This window comes from Mastigoproctus giganteus, chromosome 10, assembly GCF_048544385.1.
Source record: "Mastigoproctus giganteus isolate SK-2022 chromosome 10, ASM4854438v1, whole genome shotgun sequence".
Taxonomy (NCBI): Eukaryota; Metazoa; Arthropoda; class Arachnida; order Uropygi; family Thelyphonidae; genus Mastigoproctus; species Mastigoproctus giganteus.
In genome coordinates, this window is record NC_143584.1 from 5,517,285 (window position 1) to 5,536,223 (window position 18,939).

The window sequence follows — 18,939 nt, forward strand, 5'->3', positions numbered from 1 at the left end:
TCCAGTGCAGGTTGGCAGATCAACCGTATCTAACAGTCAAGGGCTTGAACCCATCTACTCAAAGAGCGTGTGCTATTTCACTCCCGCCCCTGACCACTCGGCTATGGAGACCGAGTGAAGAAGACTTTAGAAATTTCTCCATTCATCGAAATCAGATATTTCGATTTTCTAAAAGAGTTGCAAACGGTCCAGGACATCACCAGGGGTGATGTCCCGGACCAAGGACCAGGCACCAAGGGTTTGCCCATCTCCGTTGTATACTCTATCTGTCTGTGTGATACAGAACTCTGTGAAGGCCAGAGATTTTTACAAAAGTGTAAGGGGTATTGTTATGATGTGTAATGTCATGGTATTTTGTTTCTCTGACCTTTTAGCCGTGGTCCCCTATTCGGATCCCCCTGTTACCCACACTTTACTCCAAAGAGGCAGATAAGGCACCCAGTAGTTTATTTTGTTATCTGGCAGGCCCTACAGGTAAAGTTTAAAGTGTGTTTAGGATCAAACGGCACCAGGCGTTTCCCCCCATCTCCGCGTAGTTTACATTGTGGTGTGATACAGTTCGCTGTAAAGGCCAGAGATTTAAAAGTATATGGATCTTGAGGTGTATGATGTCGTGTACCGTTGTTCCTCTGGCCATTTAGCCGCCAGACCCCTGCTGAGGTCCGACGTTGCCCACACTTCGCCCCGTGAAGGTAGACCAGGTACCCATAGTTTTAGTTTACTCTGGCAGGTCCTGCCACCTAGTTTCCTGAGATTTCAGTCGGCCCGACAGGTAATGTATATATATCAAAAGAGGAATGAAGTCCTCATGAGATCTATAAGCCCTCGTGGGTACCACAGTTGGTAGAAACGCCGTCCTCTCCACACAGGTGGAAAAGATATGAGTTCGAGTACGGTCTTGATGACGAATTTTTATGTGCCTTTTTCACAAGACGGCTGAGTTAGTCGGTTTCAGACCAGAGTAGCGTGGTTTTTTTCTACCGGAAACTCAGGTTCTTCATCCTGCAAACAGAAAACTGACCACTGAACATACGCAATTTACCTTAGTCACTGATGCTCGCAAAATTCTACTACAAGAACAAAAAGACATCTATAAATATGTTTTATTTTCATTTGGAAATTATATAAGCCCTATGTGGTAGCCTATCGGCAGATACAACACGTTTGAAAATATTAGATTTCGATAAATGGAAGAATTTCTAAAGTCCTCTTCTGGAGGAGGTTGTATTTAGCCGATCTCAAGCGAAGGGGAGGTTCCCCCCATTATTATTTTGCGTTTTCTGGTTTGCAGAACATACAGATCGGAACAAAAGCATTTATAGACATACGGTTTTCAGCGTAGCAATATCAATGTCAATACCAATATTTTTTTATGTTATTTGGAAATTATATACAAATGGAAATTAGTCTTGTCGTGGTATGTCTCTACACTTAATATCGAAGTTTGCAGATGATACAAGGTTGGCAGAGTTGTTAATGACAGTAAGGGCAGTGTGCTACTGCGACAGGATCTAGAAAATTTGGGCAGATGGGCTGAGAAGTGGCAATTGAAGTTTAACATTAACAAATGTAAAGTACTATATATGGGAAGCAGTAACCACAGAGTAACGTATCAACTGTGTGGTACCACACTGACAGCGGTAGAGAATGAAAAGGACCTGGGGGTAATTGTGCAGACAGATATGAAGTTTTCTGAGCAGTGCAGACGGTCTGCAAGAGTAGCTCATGGTGTCTTGTCAATGATATATAGGAATTTTTCTAGCAGGGATAAGGAGGTGATTATCCCTTTGTATAAGGCAATGGTCAGGCCACACCTTGAGTACTGTATACAGGTCTGGAAGCCTCATTTTAAGAAGGATATAGAGCTGTTGGAACGAGTACAGAGAAGGGCAACAAGATTAGTGGAGACTAGGCACCGACGAGGTGATCTGATTGAGGTGTATAAAGCCTTGAATGGTTTGAGCATGCTCAATGCTGATGGGATTCTTCCTCTTGCTCAGAATAATCACCTGAGAGGGCATAAATTCAGATTGAGGAAAGACAGATGTAGGATAGATGTGCGGAAATTTGCCGGTTTCTGTCCGATGAGTGAAATAGCCTTTTTGTTTTTTTTTTGTGTGTGATGCTATATAAGCTTGCTTTCTTGCATCACATGCCTCTACTACTACTTGATCAGTGACCGCAAGACACCAATAAATGGGCAAAATATGTTTCCTAATAAATTATTACAGTAACATATTTTACTCACATAAGACTAAAATTCTCAGTTAGATTTAAATAATCAAAGAATTATAACCCAAAAAGCTTCTAGTTATCCATACAACAGTCAGAAGCTAGAATCTTCTTTTATAAAGATAACGCACCTCTCTGAGTATGCTTATTTAAATTCCATTAGAAAAGTTGAAATCGGGAACAAGGAGGAAAACTCACAGCGGAAAACCATTAAAATGTTAGGGAAGTAGTATTTTTAATGGTTTTCCGGTTTTCAGTTTTCTTTTCCTTCGAAATTTCAACTTTCCTTTTGAAATTTAAATAAGCAGATTCAGAGAGATGAATTATATTTATAAAGAAGTTATAAATATAATTTATTTATAACTTCTTTATAAATATAATTAGTTATAAATATAATTAGTTAGATTTAAATTAAATACATTTTTGGTCAAATTTTAACTAAATATCTGCCAACCCGCACTGGACTAGCGTGGCAGATTATGGTCCATTTTCCTCAGCATGAATTGTTGAGGAGGCTTCCATCCTGCAGTGGGCTGATAATGGCTGCAGTTTACATTTTTTTTTTTTACCTCGAAACGTTTGATTTCCATCTGTATATACACTCATGATCATTGAATTGTGACCACCTACCTAATACCGTACTGGCCCACCGTTTGCATGGATAACAGCCATTATTCGCCTAGGCATTGACTCCACCAGATGTCTGAAGACCTCAGTAAGGATCTGCAGCCATGCTGCATGCAAGGCTTTCCACAGAATCGGAATAGATGATAGTTCCGAGTCCATACGCCTCACTTCTGTTCCAGATCATCCCTCAGGTGTTCAATTGGATTAAAGTCAGGCGAATTTGGAGGCCAATCAAGAATGGTGATGTGTTTTTCGAACTACTCATGCGCAGTGCGGGCCCGATGACACGGTGCATATTAACGTTTTGGAAGGTCCGGTTTCTGTCCGAGATAAAATGCAACATGGTCTCCTAAGAGTTGTCGGTAGACCTCACCAGTGAAACGCTGGTCCACACGCACCAGGGATCCTAGTTGTTGCCGCAAAACATGCCTCGTATTAAGCAACCGCGCCACTGGCCTGGATACTGGGCACCATGCACGATGGATCTATGGACCTATCGTGCATGGTGCATTTGAACTCATCTGACTAGCACACTCGTTTTCAGTCCTCCAGTGTCCAACCAGTATATTGCTGACAATACATCATTCGCTGTCGACGATGATTAGTAGTAAGGACAGTGTGTCTCTTGGGGCTTCTGTTGTGGAATCCCATATGTCTGAGTGAGGGGTGCATCGTCATTTGGGATATTGTTCTTGCATTCTCCATATTGTGTTGCGTTATCAACTATTGCACAGTGCCCTGTCGAACAGCCCGTACAACGTGCTGCATCCTTTGCTCACCACAAACATCCATTTTGCGTAATCCTTTATTTTAGAAATAAACAAGGAGTTACTTTTTATTCAGTCAGTAGGATTTCTTCTTTACCAACTCTCTAATATTTTTTAACGTAGAAAAATTGAGCATACGTAAGCTTTCATTTATGTAGCAATCCTTCATAGTTCTGTCGGAGGGAGGTGGTTTGACTCGTTCGACACCATTCCTTGTACACCTTATTGTGTACAAGGAATGGTGTCTTGTTGGTTGGTTGCTCACAGTGGGCCGTGAGCAACCAACAAGACATATATTTCCAATATGGAAGCATCCGATGCACGAGCTCCCACAATTATGCCTTTTCAAACTCCGACTTACTGCTACTTTATCACTTTGCCTTGCACGACGAGGCGCATTACCACTACTCTAGCGTACGAAGGTGTTCGGCTTTTTATAACGCGATCTATGCGACATAGTCCATTACGGATGGTGTGGTCACAATTTAGTGGTCGCTGAGTATAAATTTCAACTATATCTACTAACTGGTTAAAATATTAAATCAAAATATACGGTAAGCACCTTATATTTTGGCTATTGGTGATAATCGTTGCAAAAGATACATTCTTTACCTGATATGATAAAAGAACACTATATGGTTCTGTTCTCCTCAATTTCATTTCAAGTGAGATACTGCAATGAAGATTATTAACGAAAGAAAGAAAGAAAGAATGGGAATTATACACAGTGCTGCCACTTTATTAGGTATACCCCTGCTGTGCACACAAATGGTTTGTCCCACAACGTTGGAAGTCACATGACCACAGTTGTGGATATAAATGCAGCAGAACAACCTTTCTTTATCTGTTAAGCGTACAAACCGTAGCAAGAATGGAGAAAAGGAGTGATCTAACGGACTTCGAACGTGGCATGGTAGTAGGTCCAAGACGTGCTGGACAAAGCTTCGCTGAAACGACAGTTCTCCTGAACTTTTCACGCACCACAGTTTCAAGGGTGTATCGAGAATGGTGCAACGAACAGAAAACATCCTCTCAACACTCCTGTGGAAGAAAATCGCTTGTTGATGGGAGAGGTCAGAGGAGGATGGCTAGAATTGTGCAAGCAAACAGACGGGCCACAATGTTGCACATCACGTCAGAATACAACTTTGGTGCGCAGAACAAATCGCAATGGACCACTAGTCGCACTTTGTCGCGAATGGGCTACAACAGCCGATGGGCACATCGCTTACCTTTGTTATCAATGAAGAAAGCACGCCTCCTGTGGAAAACAGTTGCTTGGCCTGGCGAGTCGAAGTTCCTAGTGCATCATGTTGATGGAAGCCTCAGAATTTTGGGAAAACAACATGAATCCATGGACCCGTCATGTCTGACGAGTACTGTGCAAGGTGGTGGGGACAGTTTATGGTGTGGGGAATGTTTTCTTGGCACACGTTGGGTCCACTGATACCCATAGATTCACGTCTGAATGCCACATCGTACCTAAACATCGTTGCTGACCAAGTGCATCCGTTCATGTTGCGTCTCCGGATCTCAATCCTATTGAACACCTTTGGGATGAGCTGGAAAGGGCTGTTCGTTGCAGGCCTACAACTCCGTGGAATCTCAAGGAACTGCGTGACACACTCATGTCTGCATGGTACTCCATTCCTGCACAACGTCTTCAGCACCTTGTTCAATCCACGCCTAGACGAATTCAGGCTGTTTTGAAGGCTAAAGGAGGCTCAACACGGTACTAGGCAGGTGTACCTAATAAAGTGGCAGCACAGTGTAAGTTGTTCTATGTAACGACAAAAGTTGGAGGGTCGGATAAAGTTTCATTATAAAATATTATTATTAGCTTTTTTCTCCTTCTGAGGTGTTTTCTATCCCGCGACGGGTACCAGGTGCGTGGGTGATTGTTATGTCGGGTTACTATTATTGGTTGAGGAATTCTCTGACTATCCTACAGGAGTTCAGGATCATCGGCTTCTGAAGTTCCATGTAAGCGTTCTCTGGGAGGTCTATTGCTGCTAAGTTCTTATGAAGGCTCTTCGGCACCATTCCGGTGGTTGATAAGGTGATCGAGATGGCTGTTACTTGTTCCATATGCCACATCTTTCTGACTTCCTGTCTAAGGTCTGTGTACTTCCTGATCTTTTCCCCCTGTAGGTTTTCTGGAGACTGCTAGTGTTAGACACTGCTATGACGATCAATTAGGTAGCCATTTCATTCTTGTTGATGAGGGTTATGTCTTGTCCGTTATAATGGTGCGGTGCCAGTGTAGTTTGTGAGTAGGGGTCTCTAGTACGGCTTGGGATTCGTACTTGCATGTACACTTTCTCTGATCAACTGGTATTTCTCAGGTAGCTGCTGATGTATTATCCTGGAGACCTGGTTTTATCAGGCAAGGAGAGCATTATACAAATACCATCTCTGTGAAATTCCCATATGCACTTAACTGAATCATGATAACAGCTATTTACAGATTATACGTTTAGGTAAATGGTTAAAATGACATTAAAGTATGTATAATTATTTTCAGATTGGTCAATACCTATGACTATCACCAGGATAACATCTATACTTATTTGAAGCTTACACGTTTGCAAATTCAGATTAGGATGGCTGCATGACAGATAAGCGAAAATTTGCTTCCATCCAGAGAGTAACTGATTGTTGAATCAAACTATCATCAGTAGAAGTGGGTAGTTTGAATAAATTTTCGGAAGAATTACACAAATTATTGGAGGAAATGGACAGATTGAGGCGGATTAATCTCTTTTTTTGGTTGATTCTGTATAAACAGGCATATTCTCTTGCACAATTTTTTTTTTCTGAAGATGAATGCTTCAGCATGTCTCCATTGAAAGTTTGCCACAAGTATGCTGCGTTTTTATGATAAACTGGTGATCTCAGTTACGTGGCTCCTGTCTGACACCATAATTGGCTAACTAACACACACTCACAAATACTCACTATTATTTGTGAGTGTGTGTTTTCTCTAGCTGTTTTTAATTTGAAAATTTGTAGGATGAAAGCATTATAGAAACTAATTGTGTTGGATGAGAACATGCTTTTGAGGCATATTAAATTGCTGACCGTAATCCGCATTGGAAATTTTATGCGTCCTTGTCCTCGGCTCGCCAAGTTTGTGTCCCTAATGATACTTGAAAGTGAAAGTGTGATTACCATCCATGTAATGCGCTTTGCCAAAGTTGGAGTGAAGAATCGACTTTGAGTTTGTGGACGGACATCCGCTTAACCGGTTGAGTCACCTCAGGATCCAAAATTCGAGTCCATAGTATCGGCTGAGATGTGCCGGTAGAGCTGAGGACCAAACAGAAGTATAGAGAGAGAGAGAGAGAGAGATCTAAAAATATCCAGAGGGATCCAGAATATGATGGATAATGGTTTTGACTCTGTCCAGTGAGATATTTAATAAATATGTTGTCCGCGCCAAAAGAAATCAAAATGTATTTGAGAAGGCCGGACATTTTAAAGATTGAATATCACTAATTACCACTAACTATGGGTCTGGCCTGACAGGATAACCAGGTTTCTCGGCCATAGCATTCTCAAACAAGGGGAGGGGAGGGGTTCTGGAACAAATTCTTTATATTTGGGATTTAGAAAACTTTAATTTTGAAAAAAATTTATAATGATGGAACCAGTAGGGTCTTTATTAAGTTTAGAATAAGCAGTCTTGTTAAATGACGCAGTAATTTTGGCATTGTATTCAAGGCAGTTAATAATTACGCGAGTAAACAACATGTTTATGATGTGTATAAAAATTTCAGCAATTATTAATCAGATATCCAAACCAACTAAACTTGGTTCGCGGAGACAGCTATTATTAAAAACTTAGTGAGAAGCCCCACCCTTACTGCTCATATACCACAGACTTTAAAGAAAAAATGTCCTACTTATCTCAGCTCCGATTGTAATGATACATTTGGATGAATTAAAAGCCATTTGTTTGTGAGAGTGAATGAACATTTGATTTCCAGCAGGTTAAAACAGCCAAATCACACCTCGCCTTCCATGCTTAATCTAAGGATCATAATTGGAAGTTTCAGGGCAGTAGAGTCCCTCAAATACACACACACGACAGTCCCTGACTCTATATGTACATCTAGTGTAGAGGTTAGTATATACAGGGTTCAACATCATCGTATATTCACTGCCACAGGTAGGTTCATGACAGCCAGAACCAATTTGCATATCTATTTCTCCTTGTCCCTGTGTTTCACTCCACGATGTCCATCTGCCTTTATCAAATCATCCAACATTCCAATTCTCTTTCTTCGAATCTCTTGCCTATCACATTTAGTTTCAAATTTTCCCACTTAGTTCCCTAATTCCCATGTGTCAGCCACATAAAGTATGATACTCCATCCAAAGCATTCAACTAACATTTACTTTAACATGATTACTGTACCTCTGTAAACATCTGCTTCTTCTCGAACGTAATTCTCAGTTCCCGACTACTAACCTGTTAACAAGTGATGCTGGAACCATTTTAAATAATTATTTCCTTTTCGTACCTTTTAAACAACCTAACTTTAGTCTTATCAAAATTTATTACTCCATATTATTCCCACCTTAACTTGAAACTCTCCTGCTATATCATAATAAAACACCACTGCCATATCTGTAGATTGTCCTTATCCTCAGTAGCGTATTCAACTTCTTTCACACCTTGCCTGCTTATTTAACGCAATCACAACGTCATTTCTTTTCTCTTCTCCAGAATACAAAACTAGGAAATCCTGACTTTGAAGTCCCTTCCCACCTACTCTCATACATCCCCTACCACATTCACTTTACCGCTGTCTATGTCCCTTCTTAAGTTTTCCAATTACACTTTCTCGTATTCCGCGGACCTGCTTATATTTTCAAACATTCAGGAAAAATATAAGCACGCCATGGCAAATTAAAATGGTTTAACTTAAAAAAAGTTAAGTTAAAAAACCAACTTGGTTTAACTTTTGTTAAGTTAACCCAAGTTTAGAAGCATAGACAGTAACCAAAACAATACGCATCCACATCTTGGCTAACAGGATTTTGGGAATAGTTAGTGTAAGAATGGAATCCTTGAACTTCATGTTTGCCTTTTGGTACCAAATCATAGGTACCAGACAGTGCCACATAGATCAATCACTATTGTATGATGGCAAACATGCACAAGGGTGGGAGTGTTGATTTTCGACGAGTTAGCTGATATTATAATTTGGACCGTTTAGAATCTTTTAACGGACTTCTCAGCCGATCTCGACCTCTCTGAACTATGATGCAACCAAATTAGTCGGCGAAACTGCGCAAACGAAAAAATCCATTTCTGATCTTAGTCAGGTATTTAAAACAAAGTCAGCAATACCAACTGCTATCCAATATGTATACTCAGATGGAAAGTATTGGAAGCTGTTTTAAAGTATATCAGTAAAACTTGATGGCTTTTAAGGCATGTTATGCTACATATCAGTAATCCAAAAATAAGTCAAATATACCAAAAAGGTCATTAAAAAAAAAAGGAATTTTTTCTTAGCTCCAGTCTGATAATGAGCTAAGAAAACAGAGATAAGGGAAGATAATATAGAAACGGTCCAAATTATAAAATCAGCACATGAGCTTGTATTGCCATATTGCTTACAGGATGCTCACTTGTGGAAAATCAACACTCCCACCCTTGTGTATTACTGCAGATCCTAGCTTCCAATAAAACAACACCAATTATGCTTATCAAGAATTTGTAAATAAATCCGCTGTTCTGAACAACACTTGGTTGTAGTAGGATTTTAGTAGCATCAGCAACTAAGGCCATATTGCTTCGTGTATACTGTCTAAATTGCGTGTTCTGAGGTCGGTTTTCGGTTTTCTGGATGAAAAACCCAAGTTTCTCGGAGGGAAACCATGCTACCCTCGCTAAGACCGACTAACTAGGCCACATTGAAAAAAGGCCAATAAAATTGCTCACGTAAATCGACGAGACTTGAATTCAGGTCTCTTCCAGCTGGTGTGGGGAGGACGGCAATTCTACCAACTGCACTACACACGAGGGTGAACCACATTTGGACTCGACTTTCGCATCCGATCTCAAAAATTATGCTACGGTAATTTAGAGAAGGTTTACCAGCAGAGGAACAAACACAAAAACAGTTATACACTTTTAGAAATAAAACAGAATCAATATTCGTCATTTACGAAATAAAATAATCTCAGTCTGACCTGGAAATAAGTTACAAACACCTGGGCGCCTCCATAGCCAGGTGGGCAGGAGCAGCAGTGCGTAGCACATGCTTCTTGATTAGACCGGGGTTCGAGCCCGTGACTACCAAATACGGAGGATGCGGAAAGGTCGGGAATGACCACCGCACATCCCCGGAGCATATGGCCTTAGTTGCTAATGCTCCTAAAAACCAAACAACAACAAACACCTGTTACAACATGCAATTTGGGTTGGGTTGTTTTTGATTTGCTCCAACAGTTAAGGATATGAGCTGTTAGTGTATCATGTCTGTAATTTGCATCTATTTTGTGGTCGCTTTGCCTGTTCTGCTGGATAAAAACCCTGAGTATGATGATGGGGAGGGAGAGGTCCGTATAAATCCTATCTTCCAAAAGACTCGATTTACAAGGTGTGGTATACAAACCAAATAACCAGATGAATACAACCTCTTTTTCGGAAACTTCCTATTGGATTTCAAGTTCATTATTGTGAGCATATCAGAAACACACCACAATGGTAGCGATCGCCGTCTTTCTACATTGTGCTAGAAGCCTGTGCTTGAATCCCGTCAAAAAAAGGAGTAAATTTTTTGGGCTGCTTCTCTTCACAATAAAACCGTGCAGCTCTCGGACGAGAGCTGCACGGTTTTATCGTCAAAAGTTGGGGTTTTTCATCCTACAAAATGTGTACGACATAAAACAGAGAAGATATATGCCTGTAAATAGCATGTATTCTATGATCGAATTTGCCAGTTTTGTTGGACGAAAAACGGAGTTTCCGAGAGGAAAAACCACGAAACCCTCCCCTGAGACTGACTAAAAACAGGGTAGTGGAGAATGAAAAAGACTTGGGGGTAATTGTGCAGTCAGATATGAAGTTTTCTGAGCAGTGCAGATAGTCTGCAAGAGTGTGGTGTCTAGTCAATAATATACAGGAATCTTTTTAGCAGGCATAAGGTGATTGTCCCCTTGTATAACGCAATGGTCAGGCCACACCTTGAGTACTGTATACAGATCTGAAGGCCTCATTTTAGGAAGGATGTAGAGCTGCTGGAACGAGCCCAGAGAAGGGCAAGGAGAATGGCGAATGGAACAAAGGGTTGCTCTTACGAAGAAAAGCTTAAGTTTTGCAAATTGACTAGGCACCTACGAGGTGTTCTGATTGAAGTGTATAAGGCCTTGAATGGTTTGAGCAAGCTCAATATTGATGGGATTCTTCCTCTTGCCCAGATTAATCGCCTTAGGGGACATAAATTCAAATTGACAGTTGTAGAATAGATGTGCAGAAATTTGCCTTTAGTCAGCCGGTGGTTGATTGCTGGAACAAACTTCCATCTGTCGTTATCGAAATTGACAGCTTAAATGAAAGGCAGAACTAGACAAACATTTGAAGTGAATGGATGGGTGAAATGGGAAGGTTTTTTTTTTTTTTTTTTTTGACTAATGCTGTATAAGCTTGCTCTTTTGCATCATATGCTTCTACTAATGCTAGCTCAGCCACATTGTTAAAAACGGCCATAAAAGTTGCTCACGTCATTATTGAGATTCGAACCCGAGAATTTACGAATCAGTGTGGGAGGACGGAGCTTATAACCTCTGTGTTACCCGCCTGGGCAAGCAGCGTTAAGGGGTAAAAAATATATGACCCTGCACACAAGTCACATTGTGTGGCTTTCAAATTTTGTCAAATTCGCCATAGTCTCACGGCTCGTCCATGCTGACTTTTTCCTCTTTCCTCCTCTTAATAAGAACCATTAATTCTCTGCCTAATATATGCCGCGTGCCTTAACGATATTCTATCAAATTAATTTTAATATTAAAACAAGTTCCCATAACAGTTATGAAAGCTTCGTATAGATATTCTGGCTGAATCTTGGATTTCCCATTGCTCGTAAGACGAGGAGAAGTGTCATGCAAGTCAAGTCTTAGGAGATTTGTGATGAGTGGACCCCCTCAACTGTGCTGTATGTCTTTTCTCATCTTAGTAACCTGTACTGTCCTTTCGCCCAGTTTCAAAACAGTATAGCAATTTGATCAATATATTCAAATATACTGATCAATAAATTCAAATATACTGATCAATAAATTCTAAAATGTTTTGGCGATTAGCTCTCTACAGAGCTAATAATCAAAACTTATAAATCAAAAAGTGTCCTATTCGTCCCTACTGCCTTAATAACCTGCAGAGTTCCCTTTCCAACCACTTAGTAACGACAGACCCGTTTCAAGCAAATCACAATCGGGTATGGCAGCACAGTTGAGGGACCCTCTCATCACAAACGCCTAAGTTACGAATGGAAGCCGAGATCAGCTATTTACTACCTAAATGATAAACACGTGCCAACAACCCCCGAGGAGAGAAATTGATCATCTAAAAAACCGCTTTCTAAAAGAAAACGCAAACCGAATCTAAGCAGGAACAGTCGCCCATCCAACATGACAGAAACCACAATAAGCCGGTAAACCAAGAAACTCAAGGAATGGGCTCTTATGTGCCCTCTTGCCACAAAGGCAAGAGGGCACATTAGAGCCCATTCGTTGATTAAATCCATTTATTCCTCCACTGACCATCCCCCGACCAGCCCCGCTTACTGAGATACCAATACGGATCAACAACAACCAAGCTTCCCCTGACCAGAAGAACCATATCGACCTAACTAGTTGCCTACTTGGCAGAGCCAAAGTTCCTCTATCGCCACATCCTAAAAAAACCTCCTCTAGTTGCACTGAACATCCAGGACACTTCAGATATTACAATACTCCATCGTTGTGGCTCCGCCGTACTCATCGGATTTAGATCCCTGTGATTTTTTTTTTTTTTTTTTGTTTCCTCGATCTTAAAGTCCCCTTGAAAGATCACAGATTTGAAATGACTGAGAATAAATCATTCAGAACGCTACACGAGAACTCATAGCAGTTCCAAAAGTAGCTTATCAGGAATGCTTCCAGAAGTTGTAGAAATATTGAAATCGGTGCATAATGTCAAGAAGACCATCGAAGAAGATCCAGCTGAACAGTCGATAAGCTTCATCATCGTCGACCAATAAGCTGCAAAGTTTGCTGATGATTTGAAGATAGGAAGGACGGTTAACAATTCAAGCTCGATCATGATACTTCAAAAAAGACTTCAATCGATTGCATATATGGTCTTTAAAAAATGGCAACTACAGTTTAATGCTTCTAAATGTAAGGTTACGCATTTGGGGGGAAAAATCGTGGAGTCATTTATAAGTGAGTGAGTGAGTGAGTGAGAGAGAGAGAGAGAGAGAGAGAGAGAGAGAGAGAGAGAGAGAGAGAGAGAGAGAGAGAGAGAGAGAAGACTTGGGTGTTATGATTGTCTCAAATGAAATTTCCCATGCAGTGTAAGCAGGCGTCTAGGAAGCCACATGGTGTTCTGTCTATGATTTATAAGGGTTTTGTTAGTAGGGAGAATTACGTCATTATTCCCTATAAAATATGATGGATAGACGGCATTTGGCGAACTGTATTCAGACCTCAGATTGCACCTTAAAAAAAAGACCCAGAACGTCTGCAGAGGGTTCAAAGAAGGGCAACCAAATTGGTGATGAGAGGGATGCACATATGAAGAATGGCTTAGAAGGTGTGGACAGCAAAGTTTGACAAGTAGACATCTAAGGGAAGATATAATTAAGTGCATAAAGGCACTGAAGGGATTGAGTCAAATAAATGAGGAAGGTCTCTTCTCCCTAGTAGGTGAGACAAGAACCAGGACACAAATATAAAATTTTCAGGAAATGACAGAAGAGTGTATCTTATGAAGCTCACCTATGGGCAGCGGCTTGTCGATCATTGGAAGAAGTTGCCTCCCAACGTTGAAGAGGCAGTGAGTCTGACTGAATTGAATGAGGAATCGAATAGATACCTTATAGGAATAGAAATTGTATAAATATATTTTATTTTGTTATTATTCATTTTATTTTTGGCGGATACAAAAAATGTTTGCTTCCTTCCATCATTTGGACTTACTAAAAACAATTCCTTGATATTAGTTCAGTCCTTGAACTTTTTGATCACACACACACACACACGTCTGTAGACGATAATGATTACACCAATATTTGGACCTGTTTTGAGTGGGGGTTCTTGTTGTATTGATCCTTGCTCATCGTACAGAAGCACAAACTTGCTGTCTCTTTATCAATTAACTTTTTATAAATTGTCCTTGACCTTGTTCATTCTATAGTTTTAAAACGATTTATATCCGAATAATTCCAATAATCATGGTTATTCGAAATCATAATCCGTATTTAGTCATGCTAAAATCAATGAATCTAGACAGAATTGTACCAGACCAGAGTAAATCATGTTCAGTAAATCATGCAGTCCTATGACTACATGGGTTAGGGCCTTGCCTGTATGGAGTGATGGATAGACGGGATTTGGAAAACTGTATTCAGACCGCACCTTAAAAAAAAGACACAGAACATCAGGAGAGGGTTCAAAGAAGGGCAACCAAATTGGTGATGAGAGAGATTACTACATCAAAGTGAACCCAAAGTGGTGAGAAATGCTATTGTCGCTTTCTATTGCCACAAGAAATTGAGAAATAGGTGGTGGGATTTTTGGATTCTGTCCATACAGAAGGGGAAGTTCCCACGCATGATCTCTTTAATTTGTCAAGGTCAACCAGCTACCTTTGTATTGCTGCCATGGTGAAAAATCATTTATTTACATGTCAGTGTAGTGACGTCACTATTAATATGCATCTCACTTCGCGGGCTTGCAGCTGCGCAGTTTTATATGAAGAAACAAAAATCGCGCATTATTTATTGTAATTAAAACTCGCTCATGCAAACACCGAGGCATCATTAAGATAACAATCAGCACCGTGTGAAAGGTGCACAGAAAACTAAGGAGACAAAAACGCGATAATGAGTCAGAGTAATACGCCCCTTATTAAGAACAAGGGGCCAATTTACATATGCCAGCGTGAAGTTAACTTTGGTTTTGAAGCAAATATTTATTGGGACTGATGCACATGACTTGATACTTAGAGGATCATTAAATCATCACACACGTTTGAATTAAATTATCAAAAGATCTTTAAAGGGTTTGCGAAACCTGTGACATGCAATTCTCTCAATACTTCCTCTTCCCACAGGGGAAACTCCCCGAAACATTCAATCGGTTTCAATTTCTTTTGAAACCAACCCCAGAATTCTCCACCAATATGTTTTTGCTTTACAACTTTGAACCGTTTTGTACCATGAACTGTTTGTCCACAATAATAAATTCATTTTAGTAGCAAGACGAAAGAGCGAAAGAAAATATATAAAACTTACCAAAAAATTAAGAAATTCTGAATAGAACTTGCCCTCATTTCTCTGAAATAATTATTCCGGTACTAGGTGGCGGTCTTTCGCTTTCCACCATATGGTTGGGAAGTCATTACACAAACAGGCACTCTGGAATCCAGCAAGACTTGTCCAGATCGTTAATGCGAATCGCCAGGGGATATTCGCTATTTGGTCTTTAATGGTGCGGCCCACACCTTTGAAATTTCTCATTATTGATATTTTCACAATGTATACCACAGCAACTTTCAGGCCTATAAGAACGTCAACAGCCCATTTTGCGCGAGGCCCTTAAGATCCGTATTTAAAGTTTGGATAAGCCATTCTGAATCTACAGTTGTTTACAAAATGGCCATCATTAGGAATAAAAATATGATATCAATAAAATTTAGTCTTATGAATCTCTCTCTCTCTCTCTCTCTACCATGAACAACGGGATGTACTCCATCGGCGTTCTTCCTTTAACGTGTTGAGTGCCCTGCTGCCCGCAGCACATGAAACTGGAGATAGATTAGGACAGCTAAGCCACTCTATTGTCAGGGGCAAAATATCCAGCTCGGTCTACGAATTATTATCACTGGAATCCGTTGCCCTTGGAACATGTTGAACCACCACCATTAGAGTAATTATCAAAGGCCTCTGTTAAAGTGGATTAAATACTGGCCAGTGAATGTTGCAAGGCAACAATTAATGAGAAACTGGCAAATTGGCAAGTCCTGTACAGATAAAACACCATTTTCTCCTCCGGGATTCAGTACCTTCAGGGTACTGCAGGCTGGTACTGGTGTGATGCAGGAGGGTATCTTCACACCCGCACTAAATAGGAAATACTTACACAAAGAAGGAATCCGAATCGTGCCTGTTCCGGACGACACCAATACAATATAAACAGTTACTATGGCAGCGACTGTATCGAGCCAATCACTGATCTTTAACATTTCACGATATTCGTCTTCACGTACAAGCTGGTGCAGTTGCACGGCAGCTAAAGCGGTACATAAAGCCACGTGTAGAAATGCAAACGTGCCCGAATCAATATGCAGATCGTGTGGCCTAAAACCACGCCAGATCAATAACAACACGTGCGATTCTGACACCCCATACCTGTAGCATAGAGAGAGAGAGAGAGAGAGAGAGAGAGAAGGCAATTGTAGCTGTCTCCCAGGCGTGCGCCTTCCACAACGGGCGGATGGTCGTATCCTAATCCTCGGCATTTGTAAATGTCTGCGGTGTTTCCATCTCGGTGTGGTGCGAAGACGCGAGTGCGCCTCCCGTATTAGGTGTACCAAACTGATGTCGGAATATCCGCGCCGCAGTGGGATAAAGTGTCGCCCAAACATCACTCGCAGAATTAATAAAAAGGATCAAACGCAAGACAGCGACCGAGAGAGATAAAAAAGAAAAACAAAAATGCAACGCAAGCTTGCATAAACCGCTTTGCAAAGTAGAACCAGGACCGGCACAGTCAACGAGAAGAACTTACCTTGCAAGCACACTACTAAGGCTCTACATCACGCGCGCGCGCCTTGATCCCTTTTCGCTTTAGGCTTCTTTAATCCCACTAATGTCTCAGAATGATGATTTGGTCACCAATCTGTCCTGCTGGATATGCCCATCGAGAAACGTTAGAACTACGGTTCCCTCCGTCTTTGTTTGACACGCCATGTACAATAACCCTCCCTCGTTGTGGTGCAGTTAATTCCTCTGGCACAATGCCAGGCAAAAAGTAGCTTATCGAAGTCTATATTAAGTCGTGTAGTAATGATCAGTACAGAAAGTTGTGCTCTGACAGTTAAATATTTGATAGTCCGACCGAATCCTGTGTGACTTCCACCATTAACCTCAAACGACCCATACAGTCGGAGAAAGCTGCATCTACTAGGATTGCGTAATTTTTAGCTTTGGAGATGCTGAGATCTTTGATGAACCTTGCAATATATAATTCAAATACCACTAACCTAATTTTAGGACTGCACACCACGCCCTCCTGTTGTTCACTTTAGGGAAAAATTGCATTTTTTGAAATTTGTAGAGGAACAAGGCGTGATCCAGAAAATAAGTTAAATCTGCACAAGCCAACAGTTAAAAAGTTTACTACCAAATGAGAGTTTTTAAGTAAAAATATCATCTTTAAGATCTCCACAACACATCAACCATTTATTTATTCAAAGCGGGATTCATTTCCACACGTATTCCTTGATCTGATTTTAATCCCCAATCGGCTCCTCCAATCCGTCAAAATTTTCAGTGACGAACTTCAAACAGCCAATTTTCAAATTTGGTGACGTCAGTAACTTTTTTTTTTTTATCTGTCTCTCATATGCTCACTAAGCCAAAGTGTTCGCTGAATTCATTGAATTAACTAAAGCATCTTTCGCAGATATCTTACAAAGTGTTCAATCTACAAGCTTCTCTCGGTAGTCTAAATATCGTTATGGAAGAAGAAAAACACTGGTAGTCCGTCTATGGATTACGAAATACCTCGAAAATCAATACAAATCCACTGGATCGCATTGATAAATGAATCGAGGAATGAATGAAATAAATCTTAGGAATAAGAGATATTTCTTAATCTAAGAAGCAAGCTTTCCTAAAGTATCTGTTCTATTTGTAAGCTCCCAGTCTGTAATAGGTAGCTTAAAATCCCACCCTCATGAGCAAGAGTCCTTTAAACCATCAATTTCAGCCCAGCGGTGGTTCTATATTCCAACAGAATTCCAACTGTGGAAGGTTTAACTCAATGGCTTACGTGATGTAACCAACAAACACAATACCTAGATGTTTTTAAAAACGTTTCGTCTTTCATAAAAATATCCTACTTCAATAAATCAAAACTCATCCATAAATCAGAAGCTCAGTACTGGTCAGTATAAAAAATAGTATAAACAGTAGAATATAATCGAAACGTTAAAAACAAAAGGTTTATTCTGAAAATATTTCATAAACATTAGAGTAAACATTTCATAAAGATTATGTACCTATATTTGGCGCATAATACTTTCTTGAAGGAACTCTAAAAACATTATTCTATTATACCAGGGGTGGACAAACTAACAGAAACACCTGATATGAGAGTAGTAGTTTTTGTAATGGTTGTATGATATATTTATGGACATGCGGTGATTGTTTTGTTATTTTTTTTCAGGTACTATTGTGTCGTTGTTTTAGCAGGATTTTTGGAGCATCAGCAACCAAATTTTCAGGAGAAAAAAACATGCTACCTCCTCTTAGACCGACTACCTCGGCCACTTGGTGCAAAAGCCCCATAAAAATAATTGCAGAACTTAATGTGAGTCCAGTTTCTAGCAAACAAGTTCGGCGAGAACTTCACAAAGATGAATTTATGGCAGAGCCATTACTTCCAAGCCACTCGTCACTGATGGTAAGCTATAAAGAGGATGCAGTGGTGTAAGCAGTACAGAAACTGGACACTTGATGATTGGAAATGTCATATTTTCGGTGCAATCATCATTCACACTCTTTACATCTTCCTAATGCCAAAGGAAGCACATCATCCTGTCTTGTGACAACGTGAAACATGGAGGAGGATCAACAATGGTTTGAGCAGCAAAATCGTGGTCTTCTTTAGGTTCTCTCTTCACCGTTAACGGGCAAATTACTGCCACTGATTACCTTGATGTTTTGAGTGACCAGGTTCATTCCATGGTGCAAACTTTCCCACACGATGTCATGTTTCAAGATGATAATGCTCCAATGTACACAGCCAGTTGTGTTCAATCTTTGTTTGGAGCATGAAACTCTCATGATCTGCATCATAAGACAAATGTTGT

General features: G+C 40.4%; 1 protein-coding gene across 7 annotated transcripts in view; it reads right to left on the reverse strand.

Moving 5' to 3' along the window:
• The window catches only part of LOC150078646 (zinc finger homeobox protein 3-like), a 305,456-nt gene that overhangs the window by 101,700 nt on the left and 184,817 nt on the right, over positions 1–18,939 (reverse strand). The window lies entirely within an intron of this gene.